Source organism: Triturus cristatus, chromosome 10 (assembly GCF_964204655.1).
Source record: "Triturus cristatus chromosome 10, aTriCri1.1, whole genome shotgun sequence".
NCBI lineage: Eukaryota > Metazoa > Chordata > Amphibia > Caudata > Salamandridae > Triturus > Triturus cristatus.
The window spans coordinates 908,399,029-908,416,619 of NC_140593.1; the positions used below are offsets into that span (position 1 = coordinate 908,399,029).

Consider the following 17,591-nt stretch of genomic DNA (forward strand, 5'->3'; position numbering starts at 1 on the left):
AGCAAGTCTGAACCGCATGCAACATCATTGGAACAATCCTGAGGGCAAAACAAAGGCTATCAGATGTCTTTATTCAGGATCTAACTCTACTTGATAGTATGCAGCTGTCAAATCAAGTTTCGTAAAAACCATTGCCCCAGCAACCATGGCCAAAATCTCAGTAATATTAGGAAGGGGGCGAGAGTCAATCCAGATTTCTTTGTTTAGCCTATAAAGATCGACACAAATCCTAAGATCATTATTTTGTTTCCAAGCCACGACCAATGGAGGAAGCCATGTAGATGATTCTATTAGTTAAATTATACCTTTACTACACAGTGCTGTAAGTACCCTTTCTAGGTCTTCCCTAACATCGCATCTTGTGTTTGAGGGGTATGTCACCATCTTTAATTTGTATGTGAGGTTTGAAACCTTTTATTTTAGCCAATTCTCCAGAAAATACCCTGGGGTAGTTACTTAGAAGTTCTTCCACTGAACTATCATCTCTGATGGCTAGGACCTGTTCCTTCACACCAGGGCATTACATCATGTCAAACAGTCCTTGATGGAATCACCCAAGTATATTTAGGCTCTTGAATTCCAACACATCTTCAAAATAGCCAATTTTGCAACCCTCATAAGAAAATTTGGCACAATCCGGTGGTAGCAATTTTCTGTTGCCCCATTTACTTTCAAATAAAGCATGAGTAATCATAGTAATGCATGCACCAGAATCAAACAGTAAATGAAGATTTTTGTCTCCTACTGCCATATCCAAATAGGGATCAATGCCATCCAGGATGCCTGTTCTCACATTGTCATCACTTATAACCAATACCATGTCTCTTACATTTTAAATCGTGTCATCAACCTCATTATCACTATTGTCTTTGACATAACTAATCATTGTTTTAGGTTTCTTATGATCCTGACACACTTTAGCAAAATGTCCAGTCTTGCCACAAGACCGACATACATTTTTAGCTCGACAACATTTCCAGCTCTGTTGTGACAGGAATTGCCACATCTGAAACATATATCAGTGTGTTTGAAACCCGTCTTCTGTGAGAAAAATCTCTTTTGCCTTTGGAAACATCAGACGTCAAACATACAGGATTAACTGGTACTGTCTTTCTGTCCTCTAACTCTTTTTTAGATTTTTGAGCCATTTCAATACTCTTGGCCTCTCTCACACTTTCCTCTAAAGTAGGATTACCTAACATCAACAACTTGTGTTGAATAGCTCTGTCTGAGCAATGACTTATAAATTGATCCCTTACTAATTGAGCACTAACATTTTGCAACTCATATTCAGCAACTAATTTCCTTAAAGCAGTAATATACGTGTCAACGTCTTCATCCCTCTGTGATTCCCTTTTAAAAACTTGTGCAAAACAACTAGACTCGGCTCAACATCACACCTATTGGCCAATTCTTTTTATTGCCTCCTGGTACTCATCTAACTATGGATCATCTGCCACCACCAGAGCCAATAACATTTTGAATGTTTCCCTCCTTTCAAACCCTAGGGATTGGAGTAAAAGAAACTTCTTCCTTTCTGCTCTAAATCTGTGTGAACCAATGGCACCAAGATACGTTTCAAATGCATCCAAAAGGAGGTTCACCTGGTGTCTCTGCAAATGGTGGTGGTGGATTCACTGTCTGCATTGTATATTATTAACAACTTGCACTAATCTATGCACTTTTTTCAAAGATGGGGGATTTATTTTTATTGTAGGTAACCACATGTCAAAATGATACCACAAAATCTTTACCTATGTCATAAATTACAGATTGCACAATAATTTTCCCCCAAAAAATACATTGATGTTCAAAGCTAAAGTACTGGTGTGCGCATCACCGTGCCGATGAGCACAATGTGTGCATGTCACAGCTGTGTTAGAATAACCAGGTAATGGTGTGCATATCACCGCGCTGACAAGCACAAGGTGTGCGTTTCACCGCTGATGAGATGAGAAATACATCCACCACTAAGCTTCGCAGTGCATATGTGCGCAAATATCCTAGAATAATTATTAGGGATATTGCTGACCCACTGTACACTGTATGTTGTGTTAAAATAACCAGAAATTGGTGTGTATCATCGTGCTGACAAGCACAAGGTGTGTGTGTCACCGCTGATGAGATGTTGAAATACATCCACTGCTAGGCTTCACTTTGCATAGTTGTGCAAATATCATCAGGGCTAATGTTGCACAATTCTACACTGTTGCCTACAAGCAGACGTTTAAATAGCCATTACTGCATAACTTTACGCTGTTGTCTCAGCCCGTGTGATGAGAATATTCAAAAACAAGCTTGGACGTGTAAACAAAACCAATGTCAATTTCTTGATTTTGAACGCCACTCTCTCAAGGAAAACAAATACCAGCCTTTCAACGTGTAACACTTGAATGTACTTACAATGTCCCATGTACAAACCATCCTGCCTTTCACAGCTCACTGCTCCAACGACACTGAAATACCTGTGCTTTCTGCTTCACTTGTTTTCCTACAAAACACGATTCCGTCGCACTTAGAACCACCCCTGGTAGGCGGAGTTACAAAAAGGCGTTCAGGGATATGCTGGCAAACTTCTGATCCTCCCTGAAGACGGAGCCTGGAATAGATGGGAGCCATTGCCGAACCACGCTAGCGTGACATACGTTGCTTGACATCCCATGACTTCCTCATCAATCATATCAATATGCGATGGACTCCACAGTTTGGAAGAAAGCGCTGTACTGTGAGTTCTTTGCAGGGCTTTTCTAAAATCATCTCCATATCAGTCATGTAATGACTGCACACGAGCCAAGGTTAATGTTAATAAGTTTATAAGAAGAGAGCAACACCAAAACCCCACAGACATTTATCGGCATCAGTTGGTGAGCGATCATGCAGCGCAGTCCCAACGGTCAGTTCGGGAAGCGCTCGCGTACGCTAGTATGATGCAACACGCTGCCCACACAGTAACCATATACGTGGGGCAGATAATACAGACTGCTCTTGGGTTCAATAGATGCATACCTGCTACAGAGTAATTAGGATGCAATTGGTATTATTATAGGAGGAAGAGTGTGTTTCAATAACTGTATTATATAAGTAATAAGACCGCCCTGGTTGCAATTGAGTCATAGAACCACTGGTATTATGCAGCATTGTATGGCCAAATTATGCAGCAGGATTAAAAGGCAAATTTGGGGGTGAAATGCAGTACATTCTGAAGCAGTAGTAGCTATTTTATCATTTTTTCCAACGTTAACGCTGTCTGGGCAAACGTTTCACCTGATCATCCATAGTTTAACACCTAAATACACCAATCAGCAACTGAAAAGATAACTAGCTTTCTGTGACAAAAAAACTTCCACTGCATGGTAACACATATGGTAGAGTTTTTAGTAAGTTTTAACTGTTTGACCTAAAAACAAAATCAGATTATGTCGCAGGCGCAGCAATTTCATAATTAGCAGTTGTAGAATTGCATAATTTGAATGGGACTGTGTTGTAATCTCCCATCTGTGTGCCCCTTCCTTTCTACCCTCTCTTGCCCCTTCCTCCCCTGCCCTTGCAGGTTGGTCATCATTTCATGGGTTTTCTCAGCAATGGTATTTGGTGAACTTTTTTTCGCCATCCATGCCACAGATACAATAATAATCTATGTATTTGTTACTTAATAGGTTATCTCACGTTGTAAGGAGTGAGAATAAAGAATGCCTGACAATCAGAAAACCAGGTTTTCTCCATGTTGTACACACTTGTCCTTTTAGATCTCACAGCCGCATTTGATACCCTGTCTCCCGCCATTTTAACATCTCGGCTTAGGGAGGCAGGGGTCACTGGATCGGCCTTGGATCTTCTCAACTCTTTCCTTTTGGGTAGAGGACAGAGAGTGAAGCTCGGAAACTTTCTCTCCCCGGCCAAGTCATTGCAATGTGGGGTGCCACAGGGGTCGGCTTTGAGTCCGACCCTGTTTAACATCTATGTGGCCCCCCTTGCCAGACTAGTAAAATCGCAGGGGATGGAGGTGGTGTCTTACGCCGACGACACCCAGATTATGGTGTCACTGGCTCATTCCTCTGTCCATACATCCGCCATTAGCTTTAGGTCCTGTATGCAGCTGGTAGCAGACTGGATGATCATCAACTCCCTAAAGCTAAATGGTGATAAAACAGAGGTCCTGGTCTTTGGGAAAGACCGAGACGTTTGGTCGGGTGAATGGTGGCCTTCATCCCTCGGCATTTGCCCCACCCCCTCCCAATCAGCCAGAAATCTCGGCGTGGTTTTTGACACCTCACTCTCTATGGTGCCCCAAGTAAATAGGACAATGGCCACTTGCTGGGGTGTCATCAGGATTCTGAATAGGATCCGGGATTATCTCTCACCTCTTGCTCGTAAGCAGATTGCAGTCGCCCTTGTGGGCTCCAAGCTTGATTATTGTAACTCCTTATATGTGGAGTCCAATAAGGGCCTTATCCATCGACTACAAATTGTGCAGAATGCTGCAGCACGTTTTGTTTTGGCCCTTCCTTTGGCATCTTCAGCCACGACTGCTAGGAGAGATCTTCACTGGCTCCCTGTTCAGTATAGAATCTCTTTTAAGATTCTTTGTCTTACATACAGGGCCCTCGCGGCTGGCTCTGATGATGCACTTGGGTCTTTGCTTACTCGCTACATCCCCACCAGATCTCTTCGATCTGCTAGTTTATCTCAATTGGTAATGCCTCGCACAAGACTAGCCAGATGGGGAGCGAGAGCTTTTTCTGCTGCTGCCCCTAAGCTCTGGAATTCTCTTCCAATTGAGTTTAAAATCCTCCCCTCAATTGATTTGTTTAAAAAGGCCCTTAAGACGTGGTATTTCACCAAGGCTTACCATTAAGAGATTACTGATTTGATCTGCATGCTGCTTTATTTGATTTAGGCGCCTTGACGCCCATTGGGCTAAGTCCGCGCATGATAAGACTCACTTCATTCATTCATTCATTCATTCAGATGTACTTCTGTGCAACACACTCTGGGTGAATCCACACATTTATGATCCATGATGCAAAAGTGACTTCACTGGTCCCACCATTGGGATGTAAAATTGAATATTGAATGGAAATGAATGGTGCCCTAACATTACCTTCAATACTTGATCAGGTTTAATCATTTTTGGAAAATCACTTTATCCTCCTCTATCTCATTTCCACTGGGAGTATGCCGCAGTGAAGGACAAAATAATGGGGCAGAGTCGACTATTGTATGTGGCAATTAAACCCAAATCATGCTACACCTTTGCATAACCTCTTAAACAGTTGCATCGAACGCCATAGCACTATTTATATACTGGTGCAGACAAAAGCATAGTCCGTCGAATAGGACAACATTGGCAACTCTTTTAACAGCTGACTACAGTAATTAATGGCTGGCGGTGACATACGCTTTCAAGTAAATTGCTATTGGCCAAAATATCAGAATAAGTGATAATTATCACATGTGATAGATTCTGAACATCTGGGTGTCTTATTTTTCTGGATGCAAAAATTATGTACCCTACTGGGGACACTCGTAATTTAGACCATAAAGTATTGTTAACATAGTGTGATTTCACAGTGAACTTGCATACCTAAGATTATTGAAATACATGGTGGTCCCCTTACCAAGGTTTCTGCATGTATCTGTTTAATGAGTTTTTTTAAAGGTATACAATACAACCCCAGTAAAAGCTTTACAAAGGAAGTGAATGAATCATTGTTTTCCGTGTAATCACTTACCAGCACTCCCTACTATTTCCAATAAAACGGTTTCACCCAACAATGTCAGGCATCTATACGAACTCATCCAAACTAGAGTAAAAAAAACACGAAACTTCCAGTCTTACATCTAAGAAGCCCATTAATTCCTAAACAGGATTCTTGCTACAATCACCTTGTGCACTTATCACGTAACAAATTAGGAATTAGCAAGCTAATTGGTAATTCCATTTCTGATTCCTGTGGTAAATCCTCATTTTGGACAGGACTTTCACCTAGAGGAAAGGAAAAAAAACACTGATAACTGCTAATGCTGGGCCCTTTGTAATTCAGAGGCCACACGTAATGAGGATCAGTGTGGAACATGTTACTCTCAACTGTAATTGTTTCACTGCTAAATGCATGGAAATATGTATCACTTCAAGACATAGACAACAATTGGCTCCATGTTTGGCAGTCTCGGCCAAGAAGCCAGAGATGCGTGTGGTGGAAAAACTACCTCCTTATTGCAAAGTCATCCTGGGTCCTGGGCACCCCCAACTTTTTTGCTGACTGGTATTAGTGGTAACTGACTTTGACCCTGGGCTCTGACTAACCAGGGCCAGGACCAGGGCCAGTGCTATGCTGAAAGAGACACTTAGAATACAATGAAAACACCTACTTACACAAGGGTACACTATGGGTTAGGGTACCCCAATGATTAGCAGGACCTCCCCTCTAAGGCCCTAGTACATAATAGGGCAGGGGGATTGTAATTACCTTTATGTCCCTATTATGTAATAGGGCATGGCAGTTTAGAGACCAGCAGCCCTTTCTGCAGTTGCATGTGTGTACTGCTGAAATCCGAGGGCAGTTTAAAGCAGCCCTGTGTTGTAGGAGTGTTTTTAGAATGCAAATTGTGCCCAAACTCAACTTTGGTGTTTGGGGTGCTTACAACTTGATAAACTACAATGTTTGGGCTTATTAGGTACCCCCAGGGTCTCCCCTTGGTGTCCCAGGGGTGGAAGGTCATGGATTTATAAGGAGGACCCTTATAAAATGAGTTTTTAGATGCCCTGGGTTAAGTGAAATTGCACATTTCACTCCCAATATTGTGGTAAAGTGCTTCCCAAAATCAACGTTTGTACTAGGCGCACTGTGGAGTGAGGATCTGAAATATAGTTATATATTCAGAACTCAAGTCTCCCCTAGGTGTTCCAGGGGAGGGGGGCTCCTGTCGATATAGGCAGGGTCCTTATAAAAGATGTATTTGTAGGCCCTGGTTGGTCTAAATGGCCCAAATCATTTTTCCCATTGCAAATCACCTGCCACATAAGTTAACATTGCAAGAAGTTATTAACTAATAATTCCCGCTAGGAGAATCATAAAATACCACTCAAGGACTTCCTAGAATGGTGTTGATAAATCCAACAATATGGTATTGTTGAATTCCTCCTAAAGTGTACAGACAAGAAGTTATAAGACTTTCTTGCCTGTAAGCCAAAATCCAGCCTTCCAGTGGTATGTCCTGATTGGTCAGAGTTAAGTGGATTAGCCAGGCTCCTTTGATGAGGTGCTAAATAGCCACTGGGATTAGAAAGCTCTTCAGGGAGGGCAGGGTTCTGCTACATAGGAATGCCAGAGCCTGGGGAGGGGTTGTAACCATTATTCTTCAATGGAAGGAGGAGGCAGGCAGGAAGAAGCCAGTTTAATTTACCCCACTACTCTTTGAATCCAGCCAGATGGTAGGATTAAGGAAGGAATGAGCAAATGCAAGAGAGAGAGACTATGGAGATTAACCATCCTGGAGGTGTGTTTAGCCAGCTCTTCTCTCCCTGCTGGAAAATCTACCTTGATGAATTTTAGAGAAATGGTGCTCCCTGGGAGAAAACAGTGCCACACTTTTTTCTGATTTTGGGTAAGGATCAAGTTCTCTGGAACCCTGCACATTGGCCGGACCAGATGGGCACTTTTCCTACCCCGGTGTCCCATGCTCGAAATCTGGGCTTTATATTGGACAATGCCTTATCCATGGACAAACAGGCCAGCAAAGTAACCGGCCTTTGTCTCACCATAGCTAAATGGTTGAGGAAGATCCTGTGGATGTTGCCAGTGTCAACGCAAAAGACCGTAGTCAATGCCCTTATCACATCAAGGCTTGACTACGGCAACATCCTCTATCTGGGCGCAAATAAATCTGTGATCGGACGACTACAGGTAGCGCAAAACGCTGCGGTCAGACTCCTTTGTAATATTCCGAAGAACTCTGGAGTCTCGAACCATCGTCGGAATCTTCATTGGCTCAGGATAGAGAGCAGAATCCGCTTCAAGGCCCTGAACTACATGTTCAGAATAAAAGCAGGAATAGCACCAAAATATCTCCAATCTCTTGCCTGCCTCTATACGCCCAAGAGAAACCTCCGGTCACAGACAGCAGCCTGTTTCTGCATACCAAGGTTTAAACGTGCAAGAACAGGTGGCAGATCTTTTGCCTATCTGGGACCCTCCCTGTGGAACACGCTTCCCCCCGGTATCCGGAAGGAAGAAAACTACTGTAGGTTCAGAAAGCTTGTAAAGACCTGGCTGTATGAACAATAACCACTTAACAGTCACCTCCTTCTCTGTCCTCAATCTAGCTGTGTCTAGGCGCCGGGAAACCCTTTTTGGGTAGCTGTTGCGCCCTATAAATTGATAAAATAAATAAATAAAATAACTTTGGATGATGTGGTCATACGCTGGGGTGTTGCCCTTCACGTCATTGGACAGAAAACCCTCCTTCTTGTCCCAGAGAACTTTATATAAGCATCTGAGAGGGGCAGAGCCTCTCATATATGCTACTTGAAACTCAAGGAAGAAGGGTCCATGCTGAGAAGTTTAATTTGTAACAACCAGGCCCTGCCCTCTGAAGACTGTGTCTGCTGCACAAACTAGAACTACAGCCCTGTGGACTACCTTGCTTCAAAAGGACTAAAGATGGTCTCCCTGCAAGGTGCAGCTTACCTGGAACATTACCACCAATAATCCTCAGCCTGGAGTACTACCAGTGGACTTGTAAAGGTTTTGTCCAAGATTGTGGGAACTGAAGTCCCAAACTTTCAATGACCATCTTGGAGCTTCCAGACCCTTGGAATACGTTTTGGACACTTTGGGACCCTTTGGGGAACTTCAGAAAGAAATTCAAAAAGTTTGTAGAACTTTGTAGCAATTTTAAAAAATTCTCCGTAAGTGGACCGACTCGACCTGCCCAGCCAAGTCGGCAACCCTCAACCGTGAGCCGGCCTGCCGTTCAGGTTCATCCCACTGAAAAGCTCTGGAGGGCCGACTTCCAGAGTTTTAACAGGATTAAGCTGAAACCCAAGCCGGCGAACCCTCACCGAATCCGGCTTGGTGAAGAGCAGTGAGGGACCCCTGAAAAAAAGGTTTCTAAGTCCAAACATAGCAGAGGTGACCGGGACCAACAACGAGAGTCAAACCGCCCACCTTCAACCATGAGCTGGCCTGGACCCCTGGTTCATCTGTCTGGAAAGCCCCGAAGATCAGACCTCCACAAGTTTGACCTGGAGCTCGTCGCAAGACAAGCCGGCGAACCCTTACTGAATCTAGACTGGCTGAGAGCTTCGAGGGACCTCGGACAGAAAAGCTTCAGAAACCTTTTTAAGTCCGAAGGTAAAACTTTGACCAAGATTTACCACGAGGTGTAGCCGCACAGGGCTGCATCTCGGTTGGCCTGAAACTATGACCTTGCCCTGCTCTAGCGCGACCAGATGTCCCAATAGGCGCTATAGGTTTCTATGTGCTATATAGTGCTAAATCATTACGCATTCATATCTCTGGTTACCTACATTGTATTTGTTGTTTTGGGGACATTTTAAAGATGAAAATATGTCCTATTTTTATAGAGTGGTGTTGGATTTTTATTGTGTGTTGTGTCTTAATTGTTTACTGAATTGGTGTTTTTAAATGCTTTACATACCTGTCTTTGAAGTTAAGCCTGCCTGCTCGTAGCCAAGCTACGAAGGGTTGAGCATGGGAATCATTTTCTGAGACCTGTACTAAGCCTTATATTGTGTTAGTGGCCGTATTGACAGTGGTAGATATATATTTACCACCACTAATAACCCACGTTCCAACACTCCCCACCTTAGCAGGCGTGAAACACAATTGAGTGCATAGAAGCTTGCAGTGCCTGGGCACACTTTTTAATTTGTGCAGGCTGGAATGGAGGCACGAGGTGGGCACCAGTGTTGATCACTTAGACAGGAACTCATTTCTTATCATCAGGCTTTGATTCAGAGAAAGAGAGAGAATGCAAAAATTGAAAAAAGATGTAGGAAACAGTGACAAATGGAGAACGGAGGGATGGAAATGAATCTGAAAGAATGAGACAAATAGATAGAATTGGAGGGTGAAGGAAGACATGAGGTGGAATCAAGACTAAGCAGCATTGGTATAGGCAATCTCTTCATTCTATGGCACATGTGGCAGGCTCCTAACAAAAAGTTTAAGCCCTGCACTTTCATTCTTTTAACAAATAAAGCATTGCTATAGAAAAATTAAAGTCCAGGCATTTCTGTTTCTGCATTTTTCATTTGTATTTAATGCATATTCTAAATTTGCCCAGGAATTATTTCAGTGTGCATTGTTGTGGATGCAAAATTACTCCCTTCCTCATTCCACATGGTGGCTTTACTGCATCGCTCATTGCCAGATGCGGCTATAATAATGTTCGCCTTTGATGTACACATATAATTTGTTCATCTGACTCTATTGTTTATTTTTCACTGTAGCTCATTAGGCAAAAGCAATGAGCCACCCATATTTTCTATCAGTTTAACTCTATTTTTCTTCGGTTACAATAAAGTTAAAGAGACAGAAATTGAGTAAATATTCCCAGCACCGTACTGAAGCAATGATTAGTAGTGGCACTTACTTTGAACATGAAAATAACTGAGGTTGTGATCACTTTGCGCGGAGGAGTACTTGTACATTTTATATTCATAGCGCCATATCCACAAAGGCAGTTTGTATGTAAAGTAGTACTTTTTAAATACTTGCTGTAGGCACTTTTGAGTTCTCAAATGTGAATAAATAGGAACTATCATACACAATTAGTTCAAATAGAAATCACGTTGTCCTTATTGTACCGTTACCAAGAGGGAGTTGGACCTTTCAGGGCTAATTCACAAAGGCATGTAAGAGTACCTTAAAGAATATTCCTGTGGTATTATTTCCCATACTCATAAGGACAAAAGTGAATCTTTCCCAATGTAAGACAACTGCACACCTGACTTCAAAATACAATGATTGGGTGTTGATTTGGTTGTCATGTCTAGTACTGAATATATTTGCACCTGCAAGTGATTGGACCAGCAAGTTTGCAGATGTGGCTATTACTACGTGTGCCTGGTGAAATCTGGGTCTGTCTTTGTATGTGGTTATTCTTAGTCCTACATCTACCTGCTTCTAAGAGTGTGTGTGTGCACGTGTGTGCGTGCGTGCATGTGTGTCTGTCTCTCTCTCTACTGGTATGACTGTGTGTGTGTGTCTCTACATGTCAGTGTTGAGCTAGTTACATTGATCACATCACGTACTGGGAAATGGTGCATTTAAAGTAGATGGATCCAGTCTCATTGGAAATAACTTGACAGGAATTTAAAGACTACTTTACAATGCATTTTGACATAGCTTTCTAAGGAACTAGTCTGGAAAATAGCCAAATTGTTGATTTGAAAGCACATCAGGCCTGCACCAACTGTATGTCAGTGTTTTAAATATCCCTTAAAGTATCACTCCTTCCTTCTTTCTGGCAATGTTTCTATCTCAGGATCTCTTTTTCTCAACCTGCTTCACATAATTTGCCCCTCTACTGTATCTCTCTCTCTCTCTCTCTCTCTCTCTCCATCTAAAATTGGCTCTCTATTCACCCTTTCCTCTCTCTTATATTCTCTATCTCTCTCTTTTTCATCTTTGTTTCCCTCTCCTTGTCATCCCCATTTGCCTTTTATCTCCAACTTGCTCCCTGGCTGCATTTCTCCTTGAATCTACCTAACCTTCTCCCTCGCTCTACCCTTTCAGCTCCCCTGGCTTTTTTCGATTCTCATCTGTCTTTCTATTCTCTTTACTCCCATGTCACATTTTCTCTTGATGTTTTGATGTCCACAATCTCTCTCTGGTTCTTATCTTCATTGATGTCACTCACTCTGCTACCACCTCTCTTTTTTTGACCCTTCTTCCCTTCTTTGTAATTGTTCTCGCTCCCAATTTCATTTTCTTCTTGTATTCTCTCTCGCCATCTCCTTAGTTCCCAATCTCTCACTTTCAGTACTTTCACCCTTTCTATCTCTTCTGCCTTTCTTTCTCAACCAGCCTGGTCAGTACCAAAAAACATTCTCCTTCTTGCTTTTTTTTGTTTTTCTAGTTCTTCCTCTGCTGGTGTCGATAGTCTGCCAAAACATCAGATTAAAAATATTCTCAAATATCGTGGCGAAAGCTTTGTGATGCCAAACATATCGTGGGACTTAATAACAGAGGAAAGGTTATTTTTATATAGCTGTATATAATATCATTTTAATAAGTTTAAACAATGTTAGCTATTTCAGAACTATTAGTTATTGGTATTGTAATAATATTTGTGTTTAATCTGTTCTAATATATTTTGTGAATTTTGTATGAGTAATACATATTTTTAAAATGTCAGAAATTGATATTTAGTAGTGGGTTGGTCAGCTGTAAAGGATTAGGTGGTGAAGGGTTTACTAAGTCCATTATCATTTTTAATTGCCAATAATTTCAAATGTAATGTGTTTATTTAATTAATAATGAATTATGTAAAATAATTAGTTCTTATTTTAATTAGTTGCTGATTTTTAATTAACTGTTAAGTTCCTCGTGGGAGTGCCATGGACTCTCAGCCAGGGGGAGCGCATGGAGGCATGGAGGCACTCGTGATGAAGATATCACGTTTCTACCTATCACCACAGAAATCAGCCTTGAATCTATGCACTACAGCCAATCATAAATTGGCTGCAGTAAGTCCTTCATAAATTCTTTACCACCAAGACAAAGTTGACTCAACACAGCCAGCAGATCAAGTGAGAGGGGGCTCAGGGTCTGCATTGCTCCAATGCATTTGTCAAACCTTTCCACAGATGGATTAACATTAAACACTTCCCTCTTTTTTTGTTTGACCACTGGCTAAATAGGAGGTGACAAAAACCTTGGTGCTGCGTGATAATACAGGATTAAGACTATCAATATTCACCAGGCTGGTGCACTGGATTGTGGCGCTAGGACCTGTAGATTGTGTAAAGGGAATATTACCTTTCAGTGCCAGTCTCAGTGCTGTGACTGTCATTTCTTTTGTAATTACGCCAATACCACATTCTAAGAAACTTTCAAGAATGGTACCTTTGCAAATGGGTCGAATGCTGCTTGCTGCTGTCTGCTTTCCCATGAAGTAAATGCAAATAAATGGTAGGAAAGAGGATGAAAGAGAGGTGGACCAGCCCGCCCTCTGTCAGTCGCTAAGTGCACAGACAGCCCGCTCTTGACCTGGTTTTAGAGTCATTTTTTATTTTAAAAAGATATTTAAAACATTTTGGTCTATATTTAAAAGTTTTATATACAACATTTCGGAATAGGAATAGTAAATCTGACCCCTCCAAAGTAACACTTTCCCTACTGTTGTTCAGGTTGGAGTGGAAATAGTAAATGTGTTCCCTTCCAAAGTCCAACACTTTTTCTAATTTTGCTACATTGGAGGGAAAATAATCTCATCTCATCATACTTAATTTTGACTACAATTCATAAAAGTTCACTTACAGTACAGAAAAGATATCAAAATGGTACAATGCAGTGCAAATCTTTAAACCAGACATATTTATGGCCTACAAAAGTGCAACTGTGGTGAAAAGGATGCTGCCATTGATGGATAGTCTCCAGGCAGTCGTGCTGGCCAAGGAATTTTATACATCAGCCTTGAAACACATTGGAAGATGGGTAATAGCAATGCTATAATAATAAAAATACATATCATCAAATAAAATATTTACAGTTGAGTGTAATCGATAATGTAATTAGAAGGTAATTCGTTATCCACATCAATTACTTTGTTCCAATGGCGATCAGTATAACTATATAAAAGAAACCAAATAGATATTTTAAGAACAGCGAGACCATAATAAAATATATCAAATATAAATTCCTCAAATGCAGTAAAAGATCTGTAGTAGTAACATCAAAGTGCCAGTATGCACAATTCCACATAATCAGCCCCAAGAGGACACCATTTACAAGAGGATTTTAACAGTACTATGGCCTAGGAAAAAACTCCACTTGTTAATCGTCCTCTGGGCTCTACCCCAACACCCCATATTTGACCCAAAAATGTTGCCACTGCACAAGCAAATAATGGCCTAGCATCTGTCTTCAGGATTCTCAGTGCAATCTGAAAGTCATCTGTTCCTGTTATCTTACAAATTGGGGTAAGCCAATTTTTCCTTGGTGTGGTATAAAATAGACAAGCAAACATTACGTGGGGTAGGGGTTCTTGATGGATTTTGCAACCCATATAACTAAGGTTAGTTTGTTCCTACAATTCCAGTTACTAGTAAAAACATTCAGAGGCAGTGTACCAAACCTGAACTGAGTATATAGTTTCCTACCTCCCGGGTGTTCTATAAAATCAACATAACCTTCCATAGAATGATTCAATTTGTGAGCAAGAAAATCCAGAGTAAGCTTCCCCTGAGCCCTATTCAGTTATTCCTGGAACACCCACTCCCAGTAGGGGTGCTTCACGTCACATTTCCGGGGCAACAAGGCGGAATCGTTGACTTCCCATGCCTCCCCATCCCAATAGCATTAAGCAGATTCTTAACCCCTCTCAGCCGGCTGATTCAGTTGACTGTGTCCCTGCATTTTACATCCTCCAAAGTATGAGCATGCAGCAGTAGTTCAGGGGTTGTCGTGATCTTAAGCCAAAATAACAAAAGGCGTAATCTTACTTTAGAGGCAGGGTAGTGTCTGCCCAAGTCTAACATAAGGGGAAGAAGGGGAGGACTCTGGGGTAGCATCCCTAAGCCTCTTAAGAACTTAGAATCAAGGATACTTCACTCCTCTACACGATCCAGACACCATATTTTTTCTATTTATTTATTTTTATTAATTTGTAGCATACACATTAATGCAGTACATTTACTTGTACAGCCATATTGCAAGCACATTTGCCGCATATCGGTCACATAAAAAACAACAAGTTAAACGCTCATTAGGCAAACATGTAATATGCAACTAATGCAGTACAGAGTAGTGATTACATACAGTATGACGACGTAGCAGCCAGCAGTCAGCTGTATCCTGAGATATTTCACTCGCTTCTCCATATTTACTGAGGTACGTACTTTACAACCCTATGTTTAGGGAATCATGGCAATTGCGGGTGCGCCAGTAGGTACACAGTTAGTGGTGCCCAGAAGTCTTTGGGTCTGCAGGCCATTGGCAGTTCCTCTGTGTAAGTGTTCAATTGATCCCTGCAGTATACCATCTCTTTGAGCCATGGTGCCTCTGTAAGGGCAGTCCTCCCCCCATCCCCCCAGTGTTTCGCCACTTGTCGTTTGGCCAGTAAAGTAGTAGTGATTTAGTAGGACCCAGCAGGCAAGTATTCGGGGAGCAATGTACGGTTTCTGACACCATTTGTGTTAAGCTCGACGTGACTTTTACCCAAAAGGCATATATATTTTTACACTCCCATGCCAAGTGCACAAAATCAGCTGGATCGTTCCCACATCGTGAATGCTTTCTAAGCCCGAATTTCATTAGCTTATAAGGCGTGTAGTACATCTGGTGTAAGTACTTGAAATGTATGATCCAAAGGTTACAATTTGCTTTAAGGTTCTCAGTAAGCGAGCAGGCCCCAACCCATTCCTCCCAAGCCGGTGGTGAAGTAATCCTATTGTTCCATATGGCTGCGGCGGTCAAGCACAATACTTCATTCTCTTTTTGAGAGGCATTATATAGTTTTGTAATTAGGCCTTTACAACCAGTAATGCCTTGAGGATTTGCGGTTCTGCAGGGAACTCAGGAAATAATACTTTTACTGCTGTTCAAAGCCTAGTGTATGTGAATCCTATCATTGCTGTGTGTGATCATCCCCCTGTGAACACGTTCAGGGACGAAAATTGTCCATTAACGTACATGTCCACTAGTGTGTTAATGCCTGCAGTGGTGAGGATTGCCATCGCCCCCTTCTCTTGAGCCACCAAGATATTTGGATGCTCTCTTATAGGCATTTTTGGTGCATATATAGGTATGCTATCCGCTCCCAAGTCTCCCCAGGCCCCGGCAGGGCAAGTGACAGTGTTTATATCATTTCGCCCATTTTCTAACCTATTATGTAATATTATGGCGGTCAGCGGGGTAGGGTGAGCGATGTCTGCTTCCACCGCTAAGTGCGGGAGGTAACGCTGAGGGAACAGCCAATAATGTGCAAACTGCGCCTGGGCACTTAGATAACACAGACGTAAGTCTGGCACTCCGAACCCACCCCTGTCAAAAGATAGGGTTAGTATGTCCCAGCTGCAACTTGGCTGTTTGCCCACCCAGGCTAGAGTAAACAAGCAAGTCTTGAGGGTCCGGAATATTGTTTTGTTCAGCACAATGTTTGGAAATGGATATAAGAATTTGGGGAATATAGCCATTTTTGCTACCACTATTCTGTCTGCTAGGGATAACGGCAGTTGTGTTCATCTGGCGACTTGATACGTTACTTTTGCTATAGCCCGCCCATAATTCATGTTGATCACTACCTCTGGGTCATTGTGCACCCATATGCCTAAATACATCACTGGTTCCGTCCTCCAAGCTAGCGGGAATTACAATATGTGGCTATTTGTGCATGGCGTTATGGGGAATATAAGAGATTTGTCCCAATTGATTCGAAGGCCGGAATAACTGTTGAAGCGTACATATTCTCTTAAGAGGGGCATCAGGCTTATCTCGGGGTCCCTCACATATAGCAGCATGTCGTCAGCGTACAATGATATAGCTAACGGTCGTTGACGGAAGCCTAGGGCTGCCTGGGCGTGTCTTTGCCTAATCTTGCATGCTAGGGGTTAAAATACCAGAGAGAACAGCATGGGAGAGCGAGGGCATCTCTGCCTAGTTCCACTATATATTTGTATAGGATCTGAGACTGTCTTATTAATACGGACTCTAGCCAGGGGGAGCGTATATAGCAGGTTCACCCATTTTAGAAAGGCCTGTGGCATCCCCATGCGCTGTAGCACTACAAACATATATCCCCATTGCACCGAGTCAAAAGCCTTAGCCGTGTCTAGCAGCACCGCAGATGCCTTTAACTCCAGGTTCAATTGGTGAAGTAAAGCAAGCTGGGTGAGCAAATTATGTGACGTGGTCCTTTGGAGGTACAAACTCCGACTGGTCCGGCAGTATCAGATTTGGTACTAAAGGCTGTAATCTATAGGCTATGATCTTGGCAATAATTTTGGGGTCTATATTTATTAATGAAACCGGTCTGTACGATTCACAGCGGTGAGCCTCCTTTTCAGGCTCTAAGAGTGTCACTATCAGTGCTTCTCACATGGTGGGTGGCAGGATGCCCTTCTCGCAAGCTTCCATGTAAACCTCTAACCGTTTAGGAGCCAGGCTATCCGCGTACATTTTTATAAAGTTCCCCCGGCCACCTTCCCATTAGGCAAGGAGACTATTGCCTACTTTACATCCTCCACTGTCCAGGGATGGACAAGGAATTCTTTTTGTCCTGCCGACAACCAGCCCAGTGCGATGTCATCAAAGTACTGATAGATATCGCTCTCTGTTGCCGTATTTTACGCCCATATAGTTTAGAGTAGATGTTAGTGAATACTTTCAGGATCTCAGGTG

The 17,591-nt window shown here is 42.3% G+C and overlaps 1 long non-coding RNA gene across 1 annotated transcript in view; it reads left to right on the forward strand.

Annotated features, from left to right (window-relative positions):
• Positions 1–17,591, forward strand: part of LOC146796235 (uncharacterized) — a 113,604-nt gene that overhangs the window by 13,537 nt on the left and 82,476 nt on the right. The gene's annotated exons all lie outside the window — the stretch shown is intronic.